The sequence below is a fragment of the Schistocerca cancellata genome, chromosome 4 (assembly GCF_023864275.1).
Source record: "Schistocerca cancellata isolate TAMUIC-IGC-003103 chromosome 4, iqSchCanc2.1, whole genome shotgun sequence".
Taxonomy (NCBI): domain Eukaryota; kingdom Metazoa; phylum Arthropoda; class Insecta; order Orthoptera; family Acrididae; genus Schistocerca; species Schistocerca cancellata.
Window position 1 is genome coordinate 63,387,914 of NC_064629.1, and position 24,013 is coordinate 63,411,926.

Below are 24,013 nucleotides of genomic sequence, written 5' to 3' on the forward strand. Positions count from 1 at the left end.
GCATGGCAATGCTGATGCTTTGTCTCGGCTACCTATCGGTCCTGACGAAATGTTTGATTCTTCCGAATTGTCATGCATGTTCATTGTTTCGTAGGATAAGGAATTAGCTGATGGTTTTCCAGTGGATTTTCGTCGTATTGCTTCCGCGACAGCCGCCAATTCTTCTTTGCAGATTCTTTTGCGGTATCTTCGCACTCAATGGCCTCAATCTGCTACGCAGATTCGTGATCCACTTGTTCGACGTTACTTTGCGCAATATCACAACTTGTCTTTACACCACAGTGTGATCTTGTTACGAACTGACTACGATCAGTCTCATGTGGCTGTACCTCGTTCGTTGCAGTCGGAAATCCTCCAATTATTGCATGCTGGTCATTGGGGTATGCATGAAGAAATTAGCGCGACGTCACTGCACTTGGGTTGGCATCGATAAACGTATTGAGAATTTGCTTGCTAACTGTCGTCCTTCCGCGGAGCCTCAATCTGCTCCCCGCCAACGCTTCTTTGCGTGCCTAGCTCCTACTGCACCTTGGCAGCGCGTTCATATTGATTATGCGGGTCCTTTCTGGGACACCCGCTGGTTGATAGTTATTGATGCGTACAGTAACTTCCCTTTTGTTGTCCCTATGTCTTCTACTACATCTACCAGCACTGTTCGGGCTTTGACATCTATTTTTTGCATTGAGGGCCTTCCTGAAGTCTCTGACAATGGCCCCCAATTCGTGTCCTCAGAGTTTGCAGCGTTCTGTACTGCAAATGGCATTCGCCATCTGACCTCAGCCCAGTTCCACCCCAGTCAAACGGCGAGGCTGAATGCTTTGTGCGTACATTTAAGTCGCAGATGAGCAAGTTGTGCGCCACGCACTCTCGCGAGCGCGCGCTACGGACCTTCCTTGCTTCATATCGCTCCCAGCCGCGTGGCACCCGTTCCCCAGCGGAATTGCTACACGGCCGCGCCCATCGGTCGCTCCGGCAGCTTTTGCACCTGCCGCCGCGCGCTCCTGCTGCTTCGCATCGTGAAAGGTGGCTACACTGAGCCACCGCGCCAGAGAGTATTGTTCCGCCGCCTCCACTGGCAGTGATTATTGAGACGCAGCGACAGGCAGTTCTTGCCGAGAAGTTGTGGTGGACACTGCTTGTAGCTGAAGTCAGAGTGAGATGCGGTAGTCGAGAGTGTTGTTCCATGTTTATGCAGTTATTTGATGGGAGAGATAGCAGATGTTGTTCCAATGGAGATATTGTAATGATCTGAGTGCTTTTCGTCAATATAAATTAAGGTAACTAACTACTGTTCTTTATTTTCTTATTATTTGTGTGTCCTGAATAATGATTCATTACAGGTTCAGTCAACAAAGCATCTGGCGTGTGTTCTTGTATTAGAGTGTAATTCTGGGTTTCTTGCACAATTATAGTATTTCTAATTTTCTTTTATCACGTCAGTATAAATGATATTTAAAAATTCTTGTCTTGTTGAAGAAGAACCGTGCCAGATGTGCGTTGAGTCATACTACCACATACAGAACAGCTACACTTGAGCTTGTTGTTTCGTAGGTTTTATAGTTGCTGGGGACTTAATTAATTAATTGTATTAACTGAAATGTTCATTTCATTCTTTGTGGTTGTTACATGCAGTCATATTGCGTACAAAAACTAGTCAGGGCCAGCCGTTTACGAAACAGCGTAATCGGACATACAGCGACAGAAAATTAAAAAGTATTTGCACAGCATTCTTATATATCTTTATTATAATTAAGCCCCCATGCACGTGGCGACCGCTGCTTCGGATCGTCCCTTGGAAATCTTCTGATTGTAAAAATAGTAGACCGTAGCATTGTTGTAGTCATTTGTAGTTTAGTAATTGTAGTCTATTTTGCATGTGTAGATTTGGTAATTGTCATTCTTCTAATGGTATTTTCTTTTTTTTTAGAATTTGATTTGTTGTCTTGTATACGCGTTTGACGCTTTTGTGCAATTATTTCAATTGTTCGTCAATCGTGTTTGAGGGAAATATTTCGAGTGAATGGTATTGTTGGACATAAGGAGGCATTGTGTGTAATTTTCGTACAGTGACGAGTTTTGTAAGTTTTGTAAATGATTACGCGATCAATGAAAAGGCAAAAATGATGAATAGTGAGAATGACGAAATTGTTAACATGGCGAACTCGCCAACACAGGAGAACAGTGTGATGAATAATGAAGTGGAAAACAATGTAATAAGTCGGGAAAATAGTCCGGAACCATTTCAAAATTTTTCTCAATCAGAAAATTCACAGAATACGAGATTAACGATAGAAGATTCTGAAATAGTATCGAACACAGATAGCTTTATGGCTATGCAGAAGGAAGTTAGTTTTGCGGGAAATGTTAGGGGCGAAAAGAATTTTGAACCATTTAGTATGGAGCAGTTGATGGGTGTAATATTAAATTTGGGATCTGAATTAAAAACAGGGGGATCACAGATACGATCTGAATTTAAAACAGAGATGGGAACTTTACGATCTGAACTAAAAACAGATATGGGAACACAAATAGGAACAATTAAAACAGAGATGGAAACAATGGAAACACGGTTAGGATCTGAATTAAAAACAGTGGCAACACGTTTAGAAACAGAGATGGAAACAATGGAAACACGGTTAGACTCACGAATAGGGACATGTTTCAAAAATATGAAAGATGAATTAAAGAAAGAAATTAGAGAAGAAATACAACCGATTTGGAATGCTCACAATAATAGATTAATTGCAGTAGAGATTAGACAAAAGGAACAGGATAGAGAACAGGAAGAAAGAGATCGCGTGATAGTACAGAAATTTTCAGAGTTAAATTTACAACGTGCAAAAGATAAGGAAGAAATATTTGAGAGAATCGAGGAATCCGTACCAAATGACAGATTAAATAACCTAACACAACAGTATGAACAGTTAACTATTAAATGCGTTAATACTGAAACGCGAGTCGTGACACTTACGGAAGACGTAAATAAACAGAAAGAACAAATTGGTGATTTATCGGAAAGAGTGGAGGAGATTTCAGATAAATTGACAAATCTTAGTTTAAATGGGGACAGAGATTCAGATGACACAGCTCCATTGCCATTTTCAGAAACCGAAGAGTACCAGAGCATAAATAAACATGTTGAAAATCAGGGAAAATTTAATGAACGCGTGAAAAGGGAATTTGAGGCATTAAAAAAGCAAGTCAAACAAATTGAAGGCGAAATCGTAGGAAAAGACGGCAAAAGAAATTTAGAATCACAGATACCAGAGGGGTTTGAAGAAAATAATTTGTTTCATTTACGGGATGCAACAAGAGAGCGCCAGGCGCGCGAACTTGACAATAATCGACATTGGGACTGGGACAGACGCGGTAGGTCTTTGTCGCCACGAGGCGAAAACTTTGACTATAAACACTTTTTGACTGTTCGGAAATTTAAGATCTTCCGCAATTCTAAGAATGACATACATCCATGTGCATGGTTAGATCAATTTATGTACGCACTCCCACCAAATTGGCCACTAAGTCACAAACTGGAATTTATGTGTGGATATTTAGAAAACGAACCGGCGACGCGGATGCGCGCACTCATTAGAGATTGTAATAATCTGAATGATTTTTATCATGCATTTCTATCGGCATATTGGTCCGAAAACACGCAAGACAGAGTCAAACACAGTCTTATCATGCAGCGTAATTTCAAACAGTCTGAATTCCGCACGCCAGCGGAATATTTTGAAGACATGATTCGAAAGAATCAGTTCCTTTCCAATCCTTATAGCCCGACTGAATTAATTCGCATTTGTTTAACCAAGCTGCCACAATCCATAAGACAAATTGCTTTAGCCGGAAGATGTAAAGACGACATTGAGACTTTTAAGACTTTGCTACAAGAACTCGAGTACGACAATGACGACGGGACTACCTGTAATTTTTTCAGTAACAGTAATTATGATAGATTTTCAGAGAAAAGGGATAGTGATCGGAACGGACGTTATAGCGGTAATTTTGAGAATGACAGACGAAACAGACAGGACAATAGATACCAGCCTTATGACAATAACAGACGTTCTAACAGAAGTTACACAGACAGTTATAATAACGGTAATTCCTACCGGAATGATCAATCATACGGAAACAGTAATCGGTATCATCAAGACAGATATTATTCATACAGTAATAGAAATTCTTACCACAGAAATAACCAGGGTAGTAGATACAACAATAATTTCAGAAGTGACAGTCGAAATTACGCAAGAAGTAGTTATGCAGACAGACAGGAAAACAGAAATTTCAATAACAGACACAACCAAGAATTTGTATCTAACAGACAGGAGGGACCTAATTGGCATCCTCCACGTGACAGAACTTCAGAGAGACAAGTGCAAATCGTAGAAATGGATCCGCGAAATGACGCGAATAATCAAAGACGTGACGCAAACAATCGACAATGACTTGCAGCTTCGGCTTCTGGCAGCAATATAGACGGTTCAGAAAGTAATGACACTACGACTTTACACTACGTACGCCTGGAAGACATGAGAGACATTTTGTTAGACGAAAAGGAAAATAATGTAGACGCATTTTTACATCCTGTTATTGAAGTATGTGTGGGTAAGAATAAGTTCACTGCAGTTTTAGATTCTGGGAGCCCATTGAACGTCATTAGTGAATCAGTTTTTCGTATATGTGAAAGGACTATTGCCTGTCCTGTGTTACCTATTTCTAAAACTACAATTCGAGGAGCGATTTCTGGAAAAGGTGTAGAAGTTAAACAACAGACCAACCTAAATTTCAATTGTCAAGGATACGAATTTTCTGCTAATTTTATTATTGTTCCATTACTCAGTACACAAATTATATTAGGTATGGAGTTTCTTAACGCACATAAGGCAATTTTGAACTTTAAAGAAGGAAGTGTGAATTTGACTGTTGCCGGAATGCCGAAATGTTTGAAATTTTTCGAGTGTTTAACAAGATCTGAGTCAGATACAAAATGTTTCAGGTTTCTTACTTCTGATGTTTTCGTTGAGCATTATGACGACAATGTGTTTATTCATGACAATGACAATGGATACAGAGACGCGATGGATGATATAATTAATAGCGAAGAACTAATTAATGAAAAGGTTAAGAAAGCTGAGGTGCCAGATGACGTTGCAAGAGAAGAGCTGCACCAAATTTTGACTTCACATGCTACAGTGTTTAGTCATCACACGGGAACTATACAAGGCTTACAATATTTATTTAAAGTAAAAGAACACACACCATTTCGCGGGAAAACGTACGCTATTCCTTTGGCTTACAGAGACAAGGTTAAGAATGAACTTCAGTACATGTTAGATCAGGGCATTATTGAGCCTGCAGTCAGTCCTTATACTAGCCCATTACACGTTGTTCTTAAAAAGGATGGGTCAATTCGTTTGGTTCTGGATTCCAGACAGATAAATAATATCATCATTCCTGAAACTGACCGTCCACAAAATTTAGATGAACTTCTTCAACATTTCCGTGGAATTAAAGTTTTATCCATGATTGATATGCGCGCAAGTTTTTGGCAAATAGAACTCCACCCTGATTGTAGAAAATATACTGCCTTTTTAGCCTTTGGTAACTGTTACCAGTTTCGGAAATTACCGTTTGGACTTACTGTATCTTCAGCAGCATTCATTCGCAGCTTAAATGAAATTTTACCTGTTTATCTTCGTGACAATATTACTTCATATGTTGACGACATTCTTATTGCTAAACATTCTTGGAGTGAGCACAACAAAATTTTGGATTAATTATTACGTATTTTTGCAAGAGTTGGCATTACAGTGAACTTAGAAAAATCTGAATTTGGTCGTTCTCAGGTGAAATTTCTCGGTCACATTATTTCTACAGAAGGTATTCTTCCTGATCCAGAAAAATTAGACGCTATTCGTAATTATGCTGTTCCTACCACAAAACGTGATGTTCGTAGTTTCCTTGGTGTCTGTAATTTTCTTAGACGCTTTGTTAGATTGGACAATTTGGCCACACCTCGTTTATGTGAACTATCCGGAAAGAAATCTAATTGGTGTTGGGATGAGGAAGCTCAGTCAGAATTTGAACAACTTCGTGATGCTTTAGTTGCTGCTCCACTTCTTTCACACCCGGATTTATCTAAAGATTTTTGTTTGGCGACGGACTCATCATACAAAGGCCTAGGTGCACATTTATTTCAAGAGATAGAAGAAAACGGCGTTGTAGTACAAAAGACTATTGCATTTGGAAGTCGTGTTCTCTCGAAATCAGAAAAGAATTATTCGATTACGGAACTTGAAGCTTTGGCTGTTGTTTGGGCTTTTACAAAATTTCGCACATTTTTGTTTGGCAGACATACTAAGGTTTACACCGATCATCGAGCACTGGAGTTTCTTATGTCGACAAAATTAACTCATGGCAGATTGTCACGATGGGCGTTGTACCTACAGGAGTTTGATTTTAGTATTGTTTACATACAGGGTTCTTCAAATATTGTTGCCGATGCTTTATCACGTGCACCTATGGGTTTGAAACAAAGTGCTGAAGAGGACTGCAAGGAAAACAATTATTGTTTGATGTATATTCAAGGTGTTGCGTTTGAGAACTTTATTTCGTCTTCGCTCCAGGACATCGCTAAGGAGCAAAATAAGGATCCAATCTGGAAGGACATTAAGGAGAAGTGGAGGAGAAAGGAAAGCGTAGCGATTAGACAGCATTATTTAGTTCGCAATGACATTCTTTTCAAACGAAAATCGGTCGACAACTCTGTTTGGTTAGTTTGTATTCCTGATGAGTGGGTTAATAAGCTGATTTGGTATACGCATTTCAGTTATGCACACTTTGGTCCCAGAAAATGCTTTCATAAATTACGAGAAAATTGCTACTTCAATAATATGGAAAAACGTATTCGATTTGTTCTTGCCAAATGCAAATTATGTCAAAAGGCTAAGCCGCCGACAGTTTCTCACAGAGCACCGTTGTTTCCTATCATTCCAGCAAAATTAAGGGACATGGCTGCAGTTGATTTGTTCGGTCCAGTGGTTCGATCTACTAATGGTTTTGCGTACATTTTCGTAGCAGTGGAGTTGACATCAAAATATGTGTGTTTTACACCGTTACGCAAAGCAACAGCTCGTTCAGTATCTAATGCTTTCATTAACCACTTTCTTAAAGAAGTGGGTCATGTTGATAAGGTTATATCAGATAATGGATCACAGTTTCGTTCTAAAATTTGGCTTCGTACTCTACGGCGTCGTAAAATTAAACCAATTTTCATTTCACTTTTTCACCCTCAATCTAACGCTTCAGAGAGATGGATGAAGGAAATCAATAAATTGTGTCGTCTTTATTGTCATCAGAATCACAGAACTTGGGATCAGTATCTTCATATTTTTCAAAACATTCTGAATGAACTTCCTAATGACTCAACTTCTTTACCACCTATACTGATATTAAAAAACAAAGCACCGACAAATCGCATTTCTGAAATCGTTCCTTTTCCGCCTACACGGAAACTGCGGCATTCTGAAGTTGTCAACCTGGCTCTACAAAATATTGCATCTGCGGCTGCTAGAAGAGAGAAATCTGCTAAGCGTCCTGGTCGTTTAAAAATCTTGTCAGTTGGTCAGAAAGTGTTAATTAAGTCTCATCGTTTGTCTCACAAAGGAAAAGGCTTGTGTCGCAAATTTTTTCTGCTTTATAACGGCCCATATGGAACTCGCAAAATTATTCATGATAACACTGTCGAAGTAGAAACTCTTAAATCACGACGCTCTAAGGGAACGTTAAAATTTTTGTGGAATGATATACTTTTGAAAAATTTTTGTAGAATGACATACTTTTGAGAAACTAACAGTTGTATGTAAACACACGGAGAGTACAAGGATACCGCGCTGTGTTTTGGTGGCAGCATATACTCAAAGCAACAGTCAAGTCTGCGCGCCGCACAAGGCAGTCGTTGACCGCAAACAATCACTTCCTACGTCACGCGCCTACAGCTGATCGAGCGCTCAGTGCGAATGCACTGACAGCCGTAAATAAATACACAGTCTAATTTCTCCAACTAAATTCAGTATAAAGCTATAGTGACTTGATGAATTCTGTTATTAACATTCAGTATTTTTCAGGATACGGTTCTATAAAATATTTAAGAACTTCAGGTAAATTCTGTGCGTGTCCGACGTTAAGACGACTTGCTATCGAGAAAATTTCAGGAAAAATGTCATTTCGAAGAAGAAAGTAATAAACTAAAAAGGTAATTATTAATTGAGTTTATTTTTCAGGTAACATATTTCCACTTAGGTACGTACTTTAGACGTAATTTGCTGCTCGCGATTACGTGATTCATACTTTGTGCTAATTACATGTTCAATGAAATTACTTGTGAAGCGACGTGCTTGCGTACGTTAACTGATTTTGACAATTATTATTAATGAACTGGATTGTTACTTGTGTATATTATGCATCGCTTGGCTGCACTGCTTTTTCACTGATGTTATATTTTTTTTATTATGTGCCTGCTGTGCCTATTTATTTAAATTATAATTGTCACCTGATTAATTGTGCTGATGTGGTTAGGTATGTAAGTTATACTTTGTGATTTATCTGCTTGCGCCTTCATGTTTACTTATTAAGATACGATGCTAATGACCTGTTTAGTACGTAAGATATATGTTTACTGCTATGCGTATGGATTGCACATTTACACATTTCTGCTTGTTGTCATAACTATACGTTAATTTGGTATATAGCAATGCTGATGTACAGTGTACGGACATGGAGTGTGGGTTACGATGTGGTATGGGTTACGGATTGTTCGCTTGGCGAAGCCTCGTTATAGAAATTGTGCTGCATCCACTTGTTGACAGTCTGTTCACTACTGGTATATTTACTCGCTGTTGCTTGTTTTGCTTACGCTCAGTGCTTTATATTTTAACATAAGAAAAATGAACTGCAGTAATTCGACGAGCGACTTTAGTACAAGAAACGTCATAGAAGTCACATGAGCTGGAGGTTTTATGGAATCTGTATAAATTTGTGCTAATAGAAAGGAAGCTAACGACATGACATACCAACACAGTTATTACACTGCATTTTTCGTGAGCAATTGAAATAGGAAGTGACACTTGACACAAGAAATACTCCACATGTTTGCTTCTGTTTACCATAATTCTTGAAGTGGTGTACACACTGTGAAATATTAGGATCATTCACACTCCATAATCGTACTTAATTACTGAGAGTTATTCGAACTAAGTCTGTTAGAGGTCATGTATGCATTCTTTGTTTATAATTCATAATGAGTAGAAGATTTTGGTCAGATGGATTACACAGAGGTTGTGTGTTGACAGTGTGTCTTCGGATTGTATGGGATGAGGAGGTTTGCATTAGGATTTTATCTGTACTCGATCGAGGAGACTGACTAGAGGAAAGAGTTGTTATGGAAGTGAAATGATACTGGCAATAAGGTTTATATGTATCGACGTATTGAAGAGGTATTATGGAGGTATTGAGGATATATGAAGTTGATTGGAGTTATGGTGTATAAGAGGTAAAATAAGTGAGGTGCATATTTTTTTTTGTTGTTGGTCTATATGGAACAAGGAGGATGAAGATAGCAGACTAGAACACTAAAATGGAAGGAAGATTGTCTACACACACTTTGTTAAATTACTAAGCAGTATGTACTTTTTTTTGGAGAGAGGAAGTTGTATATCTTGGCACACTGACAGTTGTTCAGCAACCGTACATTTTGATCTGGCTTGGCAAACATTGGTCTTGACATGATGACTATGACGTTAACTTAACTATTATTGACTGTTATACATTTCTGTCACTACTACTTGATACACATGATGAACATGAAATTTTGACAGAAGTGGAATCACAGTTAACACTATCCAATTACACAGTAGTACTTAATGTGGATGAAAGATGAGTGAGTGTGTTTTGTGTGTTTTCCTTTCCTAATCCTACCCACCTATCTCCTAAATATTATTTTATTTGTTTGTAGTGGCTTGCACTGACACCCATAAATATTATAGGTTTACTGATGTTTGTGTATTTGTAATAGTAATATGACAATTATCTGATATCATTTGTGTGTTTGTTATGATTTGTATGTTTAGTGTAAGAGCATTGTAAAAGCATTTGTATGTGCATTCAAACTATTGTTCATGCTTGAACTGTCTGATTAGTGATGGTGAAATTATGGACTGTTACTTGTGCCTTTTCTACATGATTGGTGCCACTAGGACATGTTTAATTTCTGCTGATGAACTGTGTGATCAGTGATAGTGAATATTATGGACTGCTGTCTGCACCTACTCAACATTGCTGGGTGCCACTGATGGACTGCTTCTACTGAAATGATGTCACCTGTTGGAGTCTGCACCTACTCCACAATGCTGGGTGCCACTGATGGACTGCTTCTACTGAAATGATGTCACCTGATGGTGTCTGCACCTACTCGACATTGCTGGGTGCCACTGATGGACTGCTTCTACTGCAATTATGTCACTTGATGGTGTCTGCACCTACTCGACATTGCTGGGTGCCACTGATGGACTGCTTCTACTGAGATGATATCACTTGTTGCTGTAGCACCTATTTAACATTGCTGGGTGCTACTGCTGGAACTGTCAACGACTTGTTAGGAAAGCATTTTATGTGAATATTGTATAAACTGATTTTTTGTGTATTACTGTTTGTGAAAAGTTATGAGACTCTTACCTGTACATATTCGTCATTGCTGACGCTATTGATTGAACTGTTTAACCACATGATATTTGTGTAAACTATTATGTAAAGTCATATGTATGAAAAAATTTGTATTCCTTACTGTATTTTATATATTAGGCTATTGTAAGGTCAGTGCAAAGCCAAAATTTTATCTAGTTATATGATACTTACGTATTAATATTATCTTTTATTTTTGTCTGTATTTTTTTGACAAATTTGGTGGTATTTTCAACACCAATGCTGGCAAAAATACCATCAAATTCTAGCCCGTGGAGGAAGGGCATATGAAAGGTGGCTACACTGAGCCACCGCGCCAGAGAGTATTGTTCCGCCGCCTCCACTGGCAGTGATTATTGAGACGCAGCGACAGGCAGTTCTTGCCGAGAAGTTGTGGTGGACACTGCTTGTAGCTGAAGTCAGAGTGAGATGCAGTAGTCGAGAGTGTTGTTCCATGTTTATGCAGTTATTTGATGGGAGAGATAGCAGATGTTGTTCCAATGGAGATATTGTAATGATCTGAGTGCTTTTCGTCAATATAAATTAAGGTAACTAACTACTGTTCTTTATTTTCTTATTATTTGTGTGTCCTGAATAATGCTCCATTACAGGTTCAGTCAACAAAGCATCTGGCGTGTGTTCTTGTATTAGAGTGTAATTCTGGGTTTCTTGCACAATTATAGTATTTCTAATTTTCTTTTATCACGTCAGTATAAATGATATTTAAAAATTCTTGTCTTGTTGAAGAAGAACCGTGCCAGATGTGCGTTGAGTCATACTACCACATACAGAACAGCTACACTTGAGCTTGTTGTTTCGTAGGTTTTATAGTTGCTGGGGACTTAATTAATTAATTGTATTAACTGAAATGTTCATTTCATTCTTTGTGGTTGTTACATGCAGTCATATTGCGTACAAAAACTAGTCAGGGCCAGCCGTTTACGAAACAGCGTAATCGGACATACAGCGACAGAAAATTAAAAAGTATTTGCACAGCATTCTTATATATCTTTATTATAATTAAGCCCCCATGCAATCGTTCTGGCTTGGCGCCGCACGATTTGGTGTTCTATCGCGTTTTCTCTGGCAGGCAGCACTGGGAGCAGGGACGCATTCTTCGCCGGCTCGGCCGCGGCTTATTTCTCATTTCTGGTCCCTCCAGCACTGTCAAGCGACACCGGAACCAGATCCGTTTGTGCCGTCCTCGGTTTTCTGCCGCTGGTTGTTTTCCGGCAGAATTGGAGACTTGGCGGCCTCCGTCGCCACCGATGGCGACCCCTCCGCTCACTCCGAGGGCGCGCCTCCCGTCGTCGCACCCGCCGGTCCTGTCCCCTGCACTGGACGGACGCCTCTCCGCCGCCACGGCCCCACCTCTGGCCGCTGCTGCCGCTGCCGCCGCGTTCCTCCGCGGTGCCGGAACCGATGGACGCTGATGCTGCCGTCACGCCGCCACCGCCGCCGTAGCTCATGGATGTTGTTGGTCCACCTCCTCATCCGAGCATACCCAGTGGCGGTGCGCGGCTTGGGCAGGTTTTCCACGTGGCGTTTTCCTTGCCCCTCGCGAGCAATTCGGGGTCGCGGGTGGACAGCGCGCCGCCGGCAGTTCCGCTGTCCACCCCCTCAGCTGCGCCGCCCCTGGGTCCTTCCACCCACCGCTGGAAGCCATACTCGACGACGGTGCGTCGTTTCAGGGGGGGAGGGATGTGGTATCGATAGCTTCGATGCCACGGCGTCAATACAAGTTCTAAAGTTGGCACTACGACAGACAACGACGACAGTGCACTCTAGCTGGAGTGGGAGAGCTCTACGAGCTCCGCTCCAGATTCTGCCCATTTGATCGAGGGCAGACGGCCGGGATACTGCGCTCCAGCTTCGCACCTACGTACTAAGTTATGTATGCCTCTGTAAATATTCGTGCACCAAAAAACCACTTTTACTCACTCGCAGTACCAACGTGTATTACCTTTTCCTGCTCCTACTCACTTCCTTCGCTCGGGAAACCTTTCAGTTTTCAAGAGCAAACCCACGCACCGCCTTCCAGGTGGGATACAAAACCTATGTTGCACGATAACCACACACAGTGTAAATACGTGCAATAAACTTGACTCGGGGTCTTCACTGTGGAAATTCACTATCCTAACAGTAAAAGAACAAACAGGAATAGTCCAACAGTTGATTACAACCGACTTTATTCACCGAACTACAGGGTGTACATAAAGTCCAGGACACTTACAATTACGTATTGCACAAGAACTAAACATTGTACAGATGTCATACATAGTGCATTTTGAAGAGAAACTCTCAAAGTTTTTTTTACAAACATTCGATATGCGAACCGTGAGTGACCCAGCAGACGTTAATATGGTAATCGAATTCTTGCCATACCCATCCCAGCATGGCATTGTCGACTGTGGCAGTCGTTTCCTGTATTCTCTCCGGAGCTCTGCTACATCGTGTTGCAGAGGCGGTACATACACCAGATCTTTAATGTGTCCCCACAGAAAAATGTCACACGGAGTGAGATCTGGTGACTGGGGAGGCCATTTCATGAAACAGCTGTCCCCTTCTGTAGCACGGCCGATCCATCGATGTGGCAGCTCCGCGTTCAGGTACCCAAGAACATCACGATGAAAATGGGGTGGAGCCCCATCCTGCTGAATGATGACTGGAGAGTCCGATTCCATTTGAGGCATCAGCCATTGCTGCAACATGCCCAAGTAGGAATATCCAGTGACAGTGCTCTCGGCGAAGTGCTCTCACACCTGAACTCTCCAGGTTTGCGACTAGTGCTGACTATTGGCAGATTAACAAACTATGCTGTGGCGACATACATGAAAAAACTCTTTCAGGGCTTCTCTTCAAAAAGATATATGTATGATATCTGTACAATATTTGGGTCTTATGCAATAAATAATTGAAAGTGTTCCCGTACTTTATGTACACCCTGTGTGTCGTTAACACAAACAATAACAAGCATGCATACCATCCACCCAGGAAACATCAAGCACATTGTTCATGTAGACTAGAGCAACACAGTTCACCAATCGACCATCACTTCGTTGCTATCGATAGTAGCCACAAGTGCTTGGTAACGATGGCTTCATACTAAGCTAAAGTATGTCCTCATATTCTAGCTAACCTGCTAAACTCCAGCAGCTATTGGAGCTATAACGAAAATTTGAGTGCCATTTATGGTTAAGCCAGGGAGCACAATTACAGTATTGAAAACTGTAATTATAGTATCTAAAATACTGCGATTGCCCTGCATTCAGGGTAAATCATACATTAATCTACATTAAACTACATTTAACTGGGAAGGACAACATTATCAAAAAACAGTGACCTCCTCAAATGCTAGATATTGTACCAACTAGCACGAGCTTGCATTAAATGGAATCACATTCAGAGAGGTACATTGAAAATGGGAAGAACAAATGCAATCAATTCCTTGACAACAGCAAATTTAATTTAAAACATAGATCTAAAATCAACAAAATATCAGTTTGCCAGTACAGTAGGCAGAAACATGGCATTAAGTTCGTAGATATGGTTAGGCTTATCAGAAATCGTCTTGCCAGGTGTCCTGCCCATCAGAAGAGCTAAAATATTCAGCAACTTCTTGTCCAATTCCTATACATTTCTTGGAAGATTTTCGTGGCCCAGCCCTCAAAGGCAAAAATGATGACTTGTTCTGGTTGTCTTGCTGCCAGTATCAGAAACCAAATTTCCATGTTCATTCTCTTCATGCAGTGTTTCCCTTGTGTGTGCAGGTATCTCAAACATTGGCTTCGATGTAGTAAATTGTGCAGATAGCTACGATGCCACAGCATAAATACAAGTTATAAAGTTGCACAACAGCTACACATTTGTCAACATTACGTAACATTCGCTTTCGTGAGCTCCCAGTTGGTGCACATCGACAGCGCAGAAAGATACGTATATAGATTCTTTTCTGTGTTTACTTCGTAGATTCTTACTTAAATTGCGTGTGATTTTCGTATAGGAGGTGTAATTTCGAGTTTTAGTTACTGTAATCGTAAATTCAGGCAGATTGTCGCGCAGTTGTTAGGCATTTGTACAGGTTAGTTCATACACTCTTTGCGTGTTTCCCTTGCGTTATCTAGGCACGGACTCGTGTTTCAGTAACTGTTGTTCAACATCGATTAGAATGGACAGGGACTGTGATTGCTGTGTTCGGATGAGGGCTGAGTTGGCATCCCTTCGCTCACAGTTGCAGGCGGCGCTGACTTCGGTCATGCAGCTTGAGACTGTTGCCAATGGGCACCACTGTGGGGAGCCGGACTTGGGTATCACGGGGATGTCTGCCTCGTCCCATCCGTCCCCAGATCGGTCTGCCGCTGTGATTGCCCCGGTTGCTGCCCACAGTGGGGCTGAGCCCCCGCCTGTGGTTGATTGGGAGGTCATTCCAAGGCGTGGCAGGTAGCGAAAGACGTCCCCGGAGGCTGATCAGAAAGCCTCCCCGGTGTGTCTGACAAACAGGTTTCAGGTACTGTCTCTGGCTGAGCCAGATGCAGCTGCCTGCCCTGTTTCAGAGGATGATTCTCACCCTTCAAGGTACGGGCAATCGCAGAGGGTGGGCTTATTGGTAGTTGGGAGCTCCAATGTTAGGCGCGTAATGGGGCCCCTTAGGGATATGGCGGCTAAGGAGGGGAAGAAATCCAGTGTGCACTCTGTGTGCATTCCGGGTGGAGTCATTCCTGATGTGGAAAGGGTCCTTCCGGATGCCATGAAGAGCACAGGGTGCAGCCAGCTGCAGGTGGTGGCACATGTCGGCACTAATGACGTGTGTCGCTTTGGATCTGAGTAAATTCTCTCTGGATTCCAGCAGCTATCTGATTTGGTGAAGGCTGCCGGTCTTGCTGACGAGATGAAGGCAGAGCTCACCATCTGCAGCATCGTTGACAGAACCGACTGCGGACCTTTGGTGCAGAGCCGGGTGGAGGGTCTGAATCAGAGGCTCAGACGGTTTTGCGACCGTGTTGGTTGCAGATTCCTTGACTTGCGCCATAGGGTGGTGTAGTTTCGGGTTCCGCTGAATGGGTCAGGAGTTCACTACACTCAGCTGGCGGCTATACGTGTAGCGGAGGCTGTGTGGCGTGGACTGGGCGGTTTTTTAGGTTAGAAGGCCTCGGGAAAGTACGGGGTGGGCTGCAATCTCAAAGGGTGCATGGCAAATACAGGACGTGCTTGGATCAAGGAATAGTAGGAATTGTAGTTTTAAATTGTTGTAGTTGTGCTGAGAAAGTCCCTGAGCTTCAAGCGCTAATAGAAAGCACAGATGCTGAAATCGTTATAGGTACAGAAAGCTGGCTAAAGCCTGAAATAAGTTCTGCAGAAATTTTTACGAAGCCTCAGACGGTGTTCAGGAAAGATAGATTAGGCAGAATTGGTGGTGGAGTGTTTGTGTCTGTCAGTAGTGGTTTATCTTGTAGTGAAGTCGAAGTAGATACTCCGTGCGAACTGGTATGGGTGGAGGTTATACTTAACAGCCGAACTAAGTTAATAATTGGCTCCTTCTACCGACCCCCAGACTCCGATGATATAGTTGCTGAACAGTTCAGAGAAAATTTGAGTCTCGTAACAAATAAATACCCGATTCATACGGTTATAGTTGGTGGGGACTTCAACCTTCCCCCGATATGTTGGCAAAAATACTTGTTCAAAACCGGTGGTAGGCAGAAAACATCGTCCGAGATTGTCCTAAATGCTTTCTCCGAAAATTATTTCGAGCAGTTAGTCCGCGAACCCACGCGAATTGTAAATGGTTGCGAAAACACACTTGACCTCTTAGCCACAAACAATCCAGAGCTAATAGAGAGCATCATGACTGATACAGGGATTAGTGATCACAAGGTCGTTGTAGCTAGGCTAAATACCGTTTCTTCCAAACCCACCAGAAACAAACGCAAAATAATTTTATTTAAAAAAGCGTATAAAGTGTCACTAGAAGCCTTCCTAAGAGACAATCTCCATTCCTTCCGAACTGACTATGCAAATGTAGACGAGATGTGGCTCAAATTCAAAGATATAGTAGCAACAGCAATTGAGAGATTCATACCTCATAAATTAGTAAGAGATGGAACTGATCCCCCATAGTACACAAAACAGGTCCGAACGCTGTTGCAGAGGCAACGGAAAAAGCATGCGAAGTTCAGAAGAACGCGAAATCCCGAAGAGTGGCTAAAATTTACAGACGCGCGAAATTTGGCACGGACTTCAATGCGAGATGCTTTAATAGGTTCCACAACGAAACATTGTCTCAAAATTTGGTAGAAAAGCCGAAGAAATTCTGGTCGTATGTAAAGTACACAAGCGGCAAGACGCAGTCAATACCTTCGCTGCGCAGTGCCGATGGTACTGTTACCGACGACTGTGCGGCTAAAGCGGAGTTATTGAACGCAGTTTTTCGAAATTCCTTCACCAGGGAAGACGAATGGCATATTCCAGAATTTGAAATACAAACAGCTGCTAGCATGAGTTTCTTAGAAGTAGATACCTTAGGGGTTGCGAAACAACACAAATCGCTTGATACGGGCAAGTCTTCAGATCCAGATTGTATACCGATTAGGTTCCTTTCAGATTACGCTGATACAATAGCTCCCTACTTAGCAATCATATACAACCGCTCGCTCACCGATAGATCTGTACCTACAGATTGGAAAATTGCGCAGGTCGCACCAGTGTTTAAGAAGGGTAGTAGGAGTAATCCATCGAACTACAGACCTATATCATTGATGTCGGTTTGCAGTAGGGTTTTGGAGCATATACTGTATTCAAACATTATGAATCACTTCGAAGGGAACGATCTATTGATACGTAATCAGCACGGTTTCAGAAAACATCGTTCTTGTGCAACGCAACTAGCTCTTTATTCGCACGAAGTAATGGCCGCTATCGACAGGGGATCTCAAGTTGATTCCGTATTTCTAGATTTCTGAAAAGCTTTTGACACCGTTCCTCACAAGCGACTTCTAATCAAGCTGCGGGCCTATGGGGTATCGTCTCAGTTGTGCGACTGTATTCGTGATTTCCTGTCAGGAAGTTCGTAGTAATAGACGGCATATCATCGAGTAAATCTGAAGTGATATCAGGTGTTCCCGAGGGAAGCGTCCTGGACCTCTGCTGTTCCTGATCTATGCAAATGAACTGGGTGACAATCGGAGCAGTTCTCTTAGGTTGTTCACAGATGATGCTGTAATTTACCGTCTAGTAAGGTCATCCGAAGACCAGTATCAGTTGCAACGCGATTTAGAACAGATTGCTGTATGGTGTGGCAGATGGCAGTTGACGCTAAATAACGAAAAGTGTGAGGTGATCCACATGAGTTCCAAAAGAGAACCGTTGGAATTCGATTACTCGATAAATAGTACAATTCTCAAGGCTGTCAGTTCAACTAAGTACCTGGGTGTTAAAATTACGAACAACTTCAGTTGGAAAGACCACATAGATAATATTGTGGGGAATCGAGCCAAAGGTTGCGTTTCATTGGCAGGACACTTAGAAGATGCAACAAGTCCACTAAAGAGACAGCTTACACTACACTCGTTCGTCCCCTGTTAGATTATTGCTGCGCGGTGTGGGATCCTTATTAGGTGGGATTGACGGAGAACATCGAAAGGGTGCGAAAAAGGGCAGCTCGTTTTGTATTATCACGTAATAGGGGAGAGAGTGTGGCAGATATGACACGCGAGTTGGGATGGAAGTCATTAAAGCAAAGACGTTTTTCGTCGCGGCGAGATCTATTTACGAAATTTCAGTCAGCAACTTCCTCTTCCGAATGCGAAAATATTTTGTTGAACCCAACCTAGATAGGTAGGAATGATCATCAAAATAAAATAAGAGAAATCAGAGCTCGAACAGAAAGGATTAGGTGTTCGTTTTTCCCGCGCGCTGTTCGGGAGTGCAATGGTAGAGAGATAGTATGATTGTGGTTCGACGAATCCTCTGCCAAGCACTTAAATGTGAATTGCAGAGTAATCATGTAGATGTAGATGTAGAAGACGTGATGCCAAATGTATTCACGGCTACTGCCCTCCCTCTGCTCAGCCTGCAGTTGAATAATGTTCATTCCAACACTGTGCAGGGTCACAGGACAAAAGAATTATCCAATCTGACATGTCGAAACCTGTCTTTCAATTTTTATATGGTATGAATGCATTGAAAGAAACATAATATAAAAAATTTAGCTTCTACGACTCAATGCAAATATTATTATTATTTTTTTTAAATGTTGAAAATTGCCAAATTCGTAGCTCGACAGGCAGCTAGGAAAATGTATACTCTGGCCGCAGCTGCGGACAGACAGTGTACGAGTATGCACAATACGGAATGTGCATAGCCTTGCCTGACAGAAAATTAATAAACAGATAAAACGCCACTACAGGATCGTAATTTGTAAAGCAAATTTTAGTTTCTGTTGATAGTTTCTCTGACACAGTCTTTCGCAGTTTCTTTTCGCTTAAAATTTCAACTCATTTAATATCCAGTACCACTTGCAGTTGCCTTTGCGGTACAGCTAAGTGTTAAAATGGAGATAAAACTGAATTAATTTTCTTTGTGTTCTCTTCGTGTATGCTGGCTAACAGCATTTGCCTATGCGCAGATTCCGCAGTTTCGCCCAGTTAATGTTTTCAACCTTCCAAAGGTGAAATATCAAGAAAGCGGTAAGCAGTCGAAATCATCTTTTTCTTCTGAAGACCTACATATGCATTATTTATTAGTTAATTTCTTGGACGTTCATTCTAATGTTGACATTTCGTTAGATGTAGTGGAAACATTAGAAGAAATAGGAAATAACTGACGATTCTATGACCTGTTGTTCGAACGATGATTGTTGTGCTAATTAAAGTCCAGAACAAAAACACAATACCGTCCTAGCCTGAAGAATATTTGTACGGTAATAACTTTCAGTGTCGAAGAAAACCTGTTAATTTTTTGGTTAAATGAAGGAGGGAGGAAGCGCTTGGGGTTAAGCAATGTGCAAAGCCGGTTACATTTCTTAAACTCTGAGATTGAATTTATAAATGGAACAAAGATTTACACAAAGTACGAAACACATGACAAAATGAAACTCGCAAAACTGTGAAAGAAAAACTACTCGAAAGCCTTAGGACTGCTCGTGAGAGTCAGTGCATCGTTACCCATGGAGATCTACGTAACTGTGCCCTCTGAATTGCAAGTGAGATTAACATTACAGATTTCCACGTTTATTCGACCTAGTTAAACAGATTCGGGAAATTACACAGAAAAGTAAGTCGAAAAATAACGGAGTTACTTCAAGTAAACTTGTAAATGAGAGGTTATTAATACGTAATACTACAGAAAAATCCGTAGCTGTGGTGACCACGAAGCTTCTTGTTATCCCCTAAACTGCCGTGTATGAAGCCAATAAGTCAGGTTTCGTGCAAGAACTGCATGCAAAGCGCTTTTTATCATTTCGGGCAAAAAGAAAGACAAAGCTCTTTGTGCAGTTGGTGAATACCAGGACACATTTGTATACAACAATACTAGTGAGAAGTATCAGTGGATTACTGTTTCCTCAGCTCTATACCTGTCTTCAGGGACCTCAAAGGAAATTAGAACCAAAAATGAAAATAAGGACTGTTTAGTTGCAAAATCTTGTAATCGACGTAGCAAAACCTGGGAAAATGCGAGAGAATAATTTGCAATATTACATCCGAAACGTCTTCTCATCTGTTACAGCAAATAATTCACTTCATTTGTTGGACTCTTTGTCTGGGCTTAACATCATGTCTGTTTTTAGGAGGACGAGGAACTGGTACAGCCTCTCGATGAAGAAATTTTTCTACACTATGAAACATTTTTCAGGAAATTGTTGGAGAATGTGATTTCTGATAGCTCTTTGTCGTTTCAGGTTTACCACCGGAACTGTATTGTTAAACTTCAGTCGTTTGTGCAATGTCGGTTTGCATCACCATATTTTACGAAATTGATCTTATGTGCTTAGTGCGCAACACTACGTGCAGAACAACAGCCACAGTCATTTCTTACTCCATCCCAATTCTGTCTAAATAAAACTATTACTTGTTGGGACGTGCCTAAACGCTAAAAGTATTATCACCTGTGCAGGTTTAAACAAAATGTTTGTTTTCGTCATCCACAGACACTTCGCATTTTGGTAATGACTACTGGAAATAATGAAGGAACTGTTTCACTGTTAGTAAGATATGCATTATACAAAAATTATCATAAGAAGTGTGATACAGAAATTATAATAAAATATTTCATATCAATATATTATGGTGGAAGTCCTCTGTATTGTAGCATCATATATTGCCTTGCTTTTCTTTCCTCTGCTCGTCACTTGTGTAACAGTTACATCTGCAACAGTTTATCTGACGATGTGAACTGCAAGATGTTAAAAAAACTAAGAGGCTGAGACATTTTTGATATAGTTTAAGTGCTTAAAGTTCGAGTGTGTGCACCTTAGACTATCCGCAACGGGGCGCCAGGTTTTCTGATTATTCGCAGATCTCGTGCCATAGAGGATGGGCTGTACAAACCGCTTTTATAAGCTGTTCTTCGTGTGGCAAAAAAAAAAGAGTATCTTTAACATTAAAAAAATACTTGCAGAGCGTCTTAACAGCTAAAATGTTGACAGTGCATTACTTTCAGCGTATTCTTAGCGCATAAAAAATTTCAGGTTACATTTCGACATGTCGAATTGGACCATACCCTTGTTACTCCAGCCACATTAACACTTAGAATCGTTGCAAACCTGAGGGAGAGACAAATCAATAAGTTAACACATTTTGCATATTTTCAATCAATAATCCCATATAGAATAATGTTCACAGGTAATCACCTTCAAGAAAGAAAGACTTCATTGCTCAAACATGTTCTGCAAGAATAATATGTGGTACTCACCCAGGATCACTGCTTTACAGTATACTTATTCCCTCATGAAGTTTGTTGAAAATAATCCACAGCAGTTCAAGAGGAACAATGATGTACATAATTACAATACCAGAGGGTAAAAAGGCATTCATTATTCCATATTAATGTTGCCTTTAGCACAAAAAGGGGTATTGTATTGTATGGAACTGGAGACCTAGAAATGACGGAGAGGTTTCGTCCCCGCCGTAGCCCACAGTGGTTCACAACCCTACAACAGGCTACGGCAGTCCACTCACCACACCGCCGCCCCACACCGAAACCAGGGTTACTGTGCGGTTCGGCCCCCAGTGGACCCCCCGGGAACGTCTCACACCAGCCGAGTGTAACCCCAATGTTTGCGTGGTAGAGTAGTTATGGTGTACGCGTACGTGGAGAAAGTGTTTGCACAGCAATCACCAACATAGTTTAACTGAGGCGGAATAAGGGGAATCAGCCCGCATTCGCCGAGGTTGATGGAAAACCGCCTTAAAACCGTACTCAGACTGGCTGGCACACCGGACCACGACACTAATCCACCGGGCACATTCGTGCCAGATACTGGCACGTCTTCCCACTCAGAAAGCAGTGTGTTAGATCACACGGCTAACCAGGCAGGCTGAATATGAGTTACTAACTCACATCTGTGTATTTAACATAAAAAAACTGATAAACGTTCAGCATGTAGCCATATTTGCAAATTAATTTGGAATGTGAATGTAAAATGATTTATCGTGTAAATGATCCATGGAATTTGAAACTAAGTACTGTAACTTTCAGACGTGGCTGAGTACTGCTTTACATTCATTTAAAACACGTGCGGCAGGACGGTCTTGTAGTTGCCCCGGCCTGACTTGCTTCTTGTGACGTAGCTGGGTTGGGAGAGTGAGGACTTGCCTTCTCGCTCTTCAGTTAACCAACAGTTGTCAGACAGTGTGGTCGAAAGCAGTCTAAAAATCTTGTTTATTTGTTTATTTATTTAATTTTTTTGCATAGAGTCAACAAAAATGATGACTATTGCAAATGTCAGTGTTGTTTACATAATTATGAAGATGTTAAAATACAAACAAAACAAATAGTTGACATAAATTAGAAAGACTATAAAACAAGCACACAAAGGGAATGTGGTGTCACAGAAGTAGGTATTCAACTACAATATTTATAATTTCTAATACAAACTATAAGATCACGTGTTTTCAACTTAGAATTCAGACAGAGAGTACAAACATTTCTTTGCCATCATAGGCTCATAAGTCTTTTGGAAATTTGTTAAACCAAATTTGACCACTGATGTATGGGCTGCAATCTGTTATTTTCAACTTTGCTCTTTGCCTAGAGTAACTATTCATATTCTAGTGTTGTGGTCGTGTATGTCATTGCATCTTCTTGATTCTTTTTGATGATTTACAAAAAATAAAATTACCATATATAAATACAGGGAATACACTGTAAGGTACTTATGTTGCACAAAAATCTCTCTAACAGCATCGTTATGACCCAGTTCATGCATTATTCTAATTGTCTCCTTCTGCATCAACATTAATCTATTGAAATATGTATCAGCTGCACATCCCCAAAGTTAATTACCATAATTTAGGAAAGGATATATTGTTCCATAGTAAACAGTTTGAATAGTAGAGTTTGTAACTATTTTGCAAGATGACTGAGTAGATATAATCCGCAACTAATCTTTCCACACACAAAGTTAATATGCTTTTACCACTGCAAGTATTTGTCTAAGTATAGGCCCAAGAATTTGCAGCTATTAGTGTCTGCTGCCTCAATTCCATATATATTATTTATAGAGGTATGATGAGAGTTAACAGTCTTGAATGATAATAGTTGTGATTTATTAACATTGACCTTTAGCTCTTGTTCTTGAAAATACTTAATTATAGTTATTACTCCATCTGTTGCAGAAGATGTAAGTTCACAGGTATTTTTGCCAAAAAACAACAGAGATGTGTCCATCTGCTTAGCTCACTATTATGGAGTTTTGTGGCTGGGTGACATCATTCACATAGACTAAAAGGAGAAAGTGACCAAGAATAGATCCCTGGGGGACTCCTTGTTTGACAGTTTCATTAGAAGACTGGGCGATTGCAACTTGGTTATTAATTTGTTATGTTATCTTTGTGCACTGCTTCTGGTTTGTCAAGTAGTAAGTTAGCAGCACCATTTCTGAATCTTTTAAGCCATATGCCTGGAGTTTCTTAATTAATAGATCATGTTTAACTGAACCAAATGCCTTGATAAGATCAAGGAATATGGCTGTTGTCAAATTTCCTTCATCTAGTGCACTATATACACAATGTAAAAATTCAGAGATTGCTGTGATGGTGCTGTAGTTTTTCCT